The sequence below is a fragment of the Gossypium hirsutum genome, chromosome A07, assembly GCF_007990345.1.
Source record: "Gossypium hirsutum isolate 1008001.06 chromosome A07, Gossypium_hirsutum_v2.1, whole genome shotgun sequence".
Taxonomy (NCBI): domain Eukaryota; kingdom Viridiplantae; phylum Streptophyta; class Magnoliopsida; order Malvales; family Malvaceae; genus Gossypium; species Gossypium hirsutum.
Genome location: NC_053430.1, coordinates 41,975,886 through 41,983,453, shown reverse-complemented (window position 1 = coordinate 41,983,453; position 7,568 = coordinate 41,975,886). Strand labels below are relative to the sequence as shown.

Here is a 7,568-nt window from a genome sequence, read left to right as displayed (position 1 = left end):
CTCGTTCCATTTTGTTTCCTCTTGTGATAATGTTATTAATGGATGGTAGTGCATTGCTTATGACTTACTGAGTTATATACTCACTTGGTGTTTCCTTGTCACCTATTCTAGGTTTCTTGGACTCGTCTCTTTTTGCGTGGTCGGGCCGTCATCGAAGTCATCACACCGGCTAGCAAGTTTTGGTACTTTCTTCTTAGTCGGCTTAGGAGAACATTTCGGCATGTATAGGCTATTATGTTGTGTTTGAACTTTGGTATGTAAACTTTTAGCCATGCGAAAATGGCATAAATGTCGGTTGGGTTTGGTTTTATAACGCTAGGTCGTAAGCCTTGGTAATTCGACTTTTCTTTTTATGCCATATGTCATGGTTGATTATTTTGGTGTTAAAATTCATGATATGGCAATAGTGTAGTAGGGGGATGTTTGACAATGATTAGCCTTTGGCATGGCTAGTCATGATCATAATTTGTGATATGTATGATGAATTACTAGTTAGATCAAGGAGAAATCACGAAATGGGCATAGTTGCTTTCGTAACAGATGCTGGCAGCAGCAGTGACGTGAGATTGAAAAATCACTAAAAATAGTAGGAGTGGAATTAATTGATGAATAAATTATGTAATCGAAGCTCGATGAGTCTATTTTCATATAGAAGTAACGAAAAGATCATATGGACAGTATGTTAAGAGATATTCAGGTTCTCGTGAGACAGGGCCAGAACGGTTTCTGGATTCCCTGTTCCGACTTTGGAAATTAATTATAAATTAACCAGAGATAATTAGGAGTCATGCCATATATGTACAGATTCCTCTCTGAGTCTAGTTTCTATAGAAACAAACGACATCAGTATTGAAGCTCTGTGCAGGGAGATATCCAATTCGTAATGCGCAAGGGTCAGTGTAGTCGATCCCTGTAACATGGGAGACTTTGACTAATAAACTGTACTAATTGGTCAGACCAAAAATTCTACAAAAATTCTACCATATAGGTATATGAGTCTAGTTCTAGGGAAAATTTACAGAACTGGATTTCGAGTTTCAGAACTCAATATATGATTTTTAAAGCGACTAGTACGCAGATTGACAGCTTGTCTGAGAAATGTCAATAAGTGGTTTGAAGTCTGTTAACACCTCGTGTTCGATTCCGGCGACGGTCTCGGGTTCGGGGTGTTACACTATGCCACTTTTTAGTGAGTTAAATCCAGGAATTAAAAGGGCAGTTATTGAGGCAACCCAATTTTAATTGAAACTAGTGATGTTTTAAATGCGTCAAATAGTGGGCCAATTTAGTGGTATGCCCATAGAAGATCCCCATCTCCACCTTCGATTGTTTATGGAGGTGAGTGATTCATTCAAGATTGCCGGTGTGACTGAAGACGCACTGAGGTTGAAGTTGTTTCAGTTCTCATTGCGAGATTGAGCATAAGCATGGCTCAATTCATTGCCACCAAGTTCTATATCTAAATGGCAAGAATTAGCAGAGAGAGTTTTGGTTAAATATTTCTTGCCGAGAAAAAACGCTAAGTTAATGAATGAGGTCACTACTTTCCAACAATTGGATGACGAGTCTTTGTATGAGGCTTGGGAGCAATTGAAGGAGTTACTTCGTAAGTGTCCTCATCATGGGATTCCTCATTGTATCTAGTTGGATACATTCTATAATGGTCTCAATGCACATACAAGATTGATGGTAGATGTTTTTGCAAATGGTGCAGTTTTGTCTAAGTCTTATAATGAGGCTTATGAGATCATTGAGAGGATCGTGAGTAATAACTATCAACGGCCAACAAATTGAACAGCTTCAGGAAGACGTGTAGCCGGAGTTCATGAAGTTGATGCCCTCACTTCGTTATCAACTCAGGTATCGTCTATTTCCTCTATGTGAAAATAGCTTACCGTTAATAGTACTAATAATTTTGCAGCTCAGCCATCAAGTCTGTTTGAAGTAGTTTCCTGTATGTACTATGGGGAAGGTCATTCTTTTGAGAATTTTCCATCAAATCCTGAGTCAGTATACTATGTGGAGAACCAACATAAAAATAGGAGTGGCCAAGGACCCCAGTCCAACTTCTATAATCCTTCATGGCGTAATCATCCTAATTTTTCTTGGAGCAACCAAGGAAATGGACCGAATAAAAACTTCTTGTAGAACAGACCCAACCAATTTCAAGGGTTTAATCAGAAAGCTCCAAAACCACCTCAAGCTGAGACATCAAACAGTTTAGAGAACTTGTTGAAAGCATACATGGCAAAGAATGATGCTTTGATCCAAAGCCAAGCAGCAACATTGAAAAATTTGGAAAACCAAATGGGTCAGTTAGCTACAGAGCTTCGTAATAGACTGCAAGGAACCTTGCCGAGCAATACTGAGAATGCAAGAAATTTGGGTAAAGAACATATCAAGGAAATGGAATTGAAAAGTGGCAAAATTCTGGAACCCCGATTGATTGATTTCAAAGATAAGCCCGTTGAGAAGAATCAACTAGCTATTGTAATTTCTATACCAAAGAAATCAGAATCTGCAAAGACTGACAAGGTATATCCTAACTTTCTGAATTCAAATTGGATGCAGATTTACCTACTCAGAAGAGTTGTTCAGTTCAACCAAAAGTTCCATCACCTCCATATTCGCAAAGATTGCAGCAACACAAGCAGAAACATGAGGTGCAATTCAAGAACTTTTTGGATGTTCTAAAGCAGTTACACATCAATATTCCGTTGGTTGAGGCTTTAGAACAAATGCCGAATTATGTGAAGTTTATGAAGGATATACTGTCCAAGAAGAAACGATTGAGTGAGTATGAGACTGTTGCCTTGAAAAAGGAGTGCAGAGTGCTCCTGCAGAACAAACTGCCACTAAAATTGAAAGACCCAAGAAGCTTTACTATACCCTGTAACATTGGTGAATCTTACTATGGTAAAGCCTTGTGTGATTTAGGAGCAAGTATCAACTTAATGTCTAAGTCTATTTCCAAGATGTTAGGGATAAGTGAAGTAAGACCTACAACTGTGACACTTTAGCTAGCAGATTGATCTTTAGCATATCCCAAGGGAAAGATCGAGGATGTTTTGGTAAGAGTCGATAAATTTATTTTCCTGCTAATTTTATTGTCGTAGACTTTGAATCAGATAAAGAAGTACCGATCATCCTTGGGAGACCTTTCTTAGCCACGATAAGAACGTTAATTGATGTCCAGAAAGGTGAACTCACAATGCGAGTTCAAGACGATCAGGTAACCTTTAACATTATTAAAGCGTTGAAATTTCTCGATCTGGCTGAAGAGTGTTTAGTTATGGAAGAGATAGAAACCTTGGTTTCTATGGAAAGCAATTTTGAAGAAGATTTATTGGAGAAAGCCTTAGATCTTGACCCTTTGGAGGATTAAGAATGTGAAGAAAACATGGCTTTGATGAAAGCTAATCCGAGAAATTTTATTCAATCCACACGGTTTGAACCATTGGAGTTGAAAGTCAGAGAATTTGTACAACCGAGTTGTCAATCGAAGAGCCACCTAAACTCGAACTAAAGGTACTTCCTTCCCATTTGAAATACTTTTATTTAGGTGGCTGTTCTACCTTGCCTGTAATTATATCAGCAGAACTGACGAAAGATCAAGAGGAACAACTAATTGCTATTCTAAAGATATTTAAGAAAGCAATTGGTTGGACCATAGGTGATATTCGAGGTATAAGCCCTTCTTTTTGCATGCATAAAATTATTTTCGAAGAAGGTGAAAGAGCTCGAATTGATGGGTAAAGGAAGCTCAATCCTATTATGAAAGAAGTTGTGAGAAAGGAAGTGATCCAATAGTTAGATGCAGGAATCATCTATTCTATTTCAAATAGTTCGTGGGTAAGTCCGGTACAGTGTGTGTCGAAGAAAGGTGGAATCACAATTGTTGAAAATAAGCATAACAAGTTAATTCCAATGCGAACTGTTACCGGTTGGAGAATCTGTATTGATTACAAAAAATTGAACAAAGCCACTCGTAAGGGCCATTTTCCGTTGCCTTTTATGGATTAGATGTTAGATCGACTGGCAAGTAATGAATTCCATTATTTTTTAGATGGTTGTTCAGGATATAACCAAATAGTTGTAGCCCCAGAGGACCAACATAAAACAACCTTTACTTGTCCATATGGTACGTTTGCTTTTAGGCGAATGCCTTTTGGTTTATGCAATGCACCTACAACATTTCAACGATGCATGATGGCAATATTCACTAATATGGGTTTTCATGGATGATTTTTTTTTTGTTTTTGGTAACATTTATGATATTTGTTTGAGTAATTTGGCTAAGGTACTGAAGAGATGCGAAGAGACGAATCTTTTCCTTATCTGGGAAAAATGCCATTTTATGGTTAAGGAAGGGATTGTCTTAGGGCATAAAATCTGAAAGAGAAGAATTAAAGTTGATAAAGGAAAGGTGGATGTAATTGAAAGATTACCGGCCCCAATGAATATGAAAAGAGTCAGAAGTTTCTTAAGCCATGTTGGTTTTCACCGAAGGTTTATAAAAGATTTCCCAAAAATATCTAAACCATTGTGTTTGTTGTTAGAGAAAGATACAGTGTTTGATTTCAACAAAGCATGTTTGGAAGTTTTAAAGATCTGAAAAAACGGTTAATCTCAACCCCAATAATCGTTACACTTGATTGGAACTCACCTTGTGAGTTGATGTGGGATGCAAGTGATTATTGTAACACCCCAAACCCGGCCTAGACATTATGACCGGATCCGACGTGCCACATCAAAGCGTTAAAACATTTTTCCATTCTTAGTCCAAAAATCGTACTTGATGTTCAAAGGAGTAATTCATTAAGGGTTAAAGTGAATGGAAGCTGTGCACCAGGTAGGAAACCGGAAAAGAGGAGGTGAGTCCATCGGACTGCTTAAGTACGAAGCTCTTTTGGATCCAATCCTAGACATGCACACCGCCATTGCCACACTCTAACATCGCGTATATTTTTACGTTACCATTGTAATTATGTTCATTTTAAAACAAAACATATTTAAATTTGAAAAACGTTACCATAGCAGAAGCCTTGTTTGTAATCGTGTTACTTTGAAATCAATTTATGTTTTTGAAAACGAACCCTAGATCTAGCCCATTTTGATAGTTACTATAAATTAAGTTCATCATAATAAGATATAAATAAAAAACCCAAAGAAAAATAATAAAGTGGCCTTATTACGTAGTAAAAACCAAAATAATAAAGTGGCCTTATTACGTAGTAAAACCAAATCATCAAAGTAAATGAAAAATGAAGTCCAATTCACCAGAAGAAAACCATATTGCAGAACGAGTGCCACTTCGAATCCCTCGCAGCTCCAAGCCCACTATGGTTGGGGATTACCTGCATGGATGAAAATAGGGGATGAGTTTGGGAAAAATCAGTGTGTAAAATTAACCCAACCATAGCCCATATCAGCTCAACCCACAGAAACAGAATAAATCGGCCTTAGCCCAGAACAGAATACAGAATTAAGCTCATAGGCCCATAACAGATCAGATCAGATATTTCATGTATATGCAAAACCCAACCCATAACCAACTACATGCACCCCCTTACCAACCTTTCACCATGTGGGGAGACTACTCGACCCACCCAACTGCTACACGCCTCAGAAATATGCAGCATGGCTGCCAGAACAGATAATGTGACAGAGTCACCAGATACAGATAATCATGGCAGAGCCACCAGAACAGAAATATGTGGCAGAGCCACCAGATCAGATAATTGTGGCATAGCCACCAGGACGCTTCCTCCAAAATATAACCCATGTCCCCATACAACAAAGATTCATTCATGGCATACAACATATAGATTTAAATCAACATGCTTTTCAGAAAAATTAACCCTAGGGGCATATAGGTCATTTACGCCCAGAGGTATCATGGTAATTTTCCATTCATAAGGGTTTTATAGTAATTTAGCTACTTTTAGGGTTTTCATGCATATCCTAACCATTTATGTACCATCAGAACACCTACCGCGCATACTTACCGAATTGGGCCCGTTAGCCCATGGACCCGATTTTTGGCCTATTAAGCCTAAATTATCAAAATGTACGAAATCGTGCGTACTGCAGTTTGTTACTTTAGATTACCAAATATACAAACCCAACTATCTTGCGAGCATTCACACACTCGCAAATTCCTAAAATACCGACTTTTCGGCATTTCGGCTTTTCGGCTTTTGCCAATCTAGTCTATGAGAGGGTGTCAGTTACACACCTGTCTTATGATGATTCGTTGACGAGATCCACGCACGAACTGCCTACAATTATACTACTACCACGTTAATCTAACTACCGAAACAAACTACATATTAACTCCTTACCAAATTCAGCCAATAACACCTTAGGCCTTAACGTTCCTACCTTTGCCGAAAGTAGTGTCTCGATCCAGATCCGTTCGCTCCACTTGTCCAAGCCCTTGATCAACAGCCTCTTAATCACACTATTACAAAAAAATACTGTTATCACAGCCCCGTTAGGGCTACAAGTCCAAATCGACAACCTTCTTAACTTTTAGGGATTCCGACTTTTCTTAAAATACGAAAGATAGACTAAGTTGGAAAGACTTACCACCGATTCTTTCAGTCAATGCCCCCCTTAGTTCCTACTTGATTCTGATGTAGCTCTAAGCCCTCAAACGATAACAAAAGTCGAGCCTTCAGTGATCTCAGTATTCGGCTATGTCCCTAGGATAGTGTGAGATTTTCGGCTTTTTTTTGCAATAGTGTAGGACAGATAAAATATGAGGGTTTTACTGTGGTATTGTCAATAGAAACTTGGGGTTTAGAGGATAAGAGAATTGGCCAAAGATGATGAGAAAAATTAAGATAATTGGCTAGGGAAATCGGTATAAGAGGAATCAAGTTTTCGGGATTTCGGGATTTGAGGCAATCGGCTATAGTTTTAAAAATAATGGAAGGAAAGTGGTATAGAGTAAGGTGGCTAAAGGATTTGGCTATGGGGAACAGAAGAAGAAAAGTATAACAAATGGAGAGAAAAAGAAAAATAAAAGGAGAGGAAGAGTGATCAGAAAACGGCTCACTTACCCCATTGTGCCGAATTTATACAAGCACTTTTGCCTCAGCAAGACCTTTTGCTGTGCATGAACATTACTTGGGACGAGCAATGATTTAAGTTTGGGGTTGTATAAACGGAAAAATATATAGGATTTTTCCTATGTAATTTATCACCTTTTTACTTAAAAATGTTGTTAAAACTAAGTAATTGTTTAATAAATTAATGAAATATATGAAAATATGAAATTAGGACATAGAAATTATTAAAATGTGATTTTATGCTTTATTATATAGTTTTCATGTAATAAATTACTTATTTTATATTTTTTATGACATAAAGCGGGTCATGCATGATTAAATTAAATAATAAAATATAAAATTATATTTTATAATTCATTTTAAAATATTTCATTAATAATTTGGGTTTTTAAATTAATTAATTAATTTGGATAAATTTTATTTAATTAATTAAATTGGGATAAATTTTATTCCTTTGGTTCCTTTAACTTGGTTGATTTATTCTGGACAGGT

The 7,568-nt window shown here is 37.2% G+C and overlaps 1 non-coding gene across 1 annotated transcript; it reads right to left on the bottom strand.

Moving 5' to 3' along the window:
• Window positions 1-1,521: 1,521 nt before the first annotated feature.
• Window positions 1,522-1,628, bottom strand: LOC121204186 (small nucleolar RNA R71). Its single transcript, XR_005899115.1, has one exon. It is a non-coding gene; the product is annotated as a small nucleolar RNA R71 (small nucleolar RNA).
• Between the last annotated feature and the right edge of the window lie 5,940 nt (window positions 1,629-7,568).